Genomic DNA, 1,504 nt, shown 5'->3' on the forward strand with positions numbered 1-1,504 from the left:
CGGACCCTACGCAATCAATTTCAAGAACGTAAAAGTGTCCTGGCAAACTTATGGTCATGCTGGATAACTAATGACAAACTATTTCATATAAATAGATAAATCCCTGCAATCAGAAAATCCCAGAGCAAGAAAATATAATATATCACAACTATTTCATATAAACAAATAAATCCCTGCAATTAGAAAATCCCAGAGAAAGCATATATAATATATCACAACTATTATTCGAGACCAACACTCGACAATTTCCAACAATTCGGGTGTAACACGCCCTCCAGCATAAATGCTAATCTATAAAAGAGAACTGAGCCTCAACACTAAGATCTAGCCAATAAATATCCCCATCAAGGGTAACTATCGTGTTACCTAGGGCATCACTACTTATCCAAGAGTAAATCCCTCACAAGGGTAACCATCAAGTTACCTAGGGCATCACTACTTATCCAAGAGTGTAATCGAAGTAAAACGGGTGTATAGAGACTTCTATGTTAATCAGTGGCGTTGGTGAGCAGTTGCCCCTTGGGTGTTTAACCTCAGTCAAACTTGGCAACCCCTAGTATCTCTAGGCACTCTCACTGAATGGCCAATATTCACGGCTACTATCTGGGAATAACTTATCAGAGCACTTGCTCGGGTTCTAACTGTTCACTGATTAAGTAAGCATGAGGGCCCCTAGGTCCCATTCATTTTGGTGCCCCTAGATTTAAACCGGCAATCCTCACCTCTTGGGCATTCATCGCGGCAATTAACCGGACATAAATAAAATCAAGCAGTGTGACGAAGATCAATTTTCTAGAATATGACAGATTTCTACCGGTCATATTTTCTGAATGAGCACCAACTAGACAAACGTCTCTAAGCAAAATTTCTATGACATTGTATATATGTGCATGTGTCTCTATACTAACATACAATACAATAGTCGTTTCACGTTGCAGCCACACAATAGAAGTTGACTTACTTGGAGTCCTTTGCTCTAAGCAAGATTTCACCCTCCAATGTATAATCCAGGTAAGCTTGGCAAATACTATAAATATCCATACAGTATACTCGGATTAATTACGCCACTTCATAATTCATTATTATTATTATTTTGGGCAGTTTGGTCATTTTAAAAGAATCATTTGTAAGGATTAATGATCATTATTTGGTTTTAAACCCATTCAAGAAATTCATAATCAAAAATTGAGACTAAACCCTAAGTATCGGGGAGACCTATCCTATGGTCTCGACACCTAGGCTCGGGTATCACAATAATATTTTCCCACAATCCGCTAAAAATCTTATTCTTTAAAAGTATCGCTATTAACCCGTACTTTCACAAGTCGATTAATTATATAGAAGATTTTAGCCGGAATTATATCCAGAAAATAATAATTAAATTCCTTAATTATTTTTCAAGAAAATAATCTAATAATTTTCCTTTTATTTTTCTTAAGGTTTTAATCTTTAAAAACCTGCTTAAGGAAATAGCCTAATTTTAACTTAATTATTTTCTCAAAAT

This window comes from Humulus lupulus, chromosome 1 (assembly GCF_963169125.1).
Source record: "Humulus lupulus chromosome 1, drHumLupu1.1, whole genome shotgun sequence".
In the NCBI taxonomy this organism is placed as follows: Eukaryota; Viridiplantae; Streptophyta; class Magnoliopsida; order Rosales; family Cannabaceae; genus Humulus; species Humulus lupulus.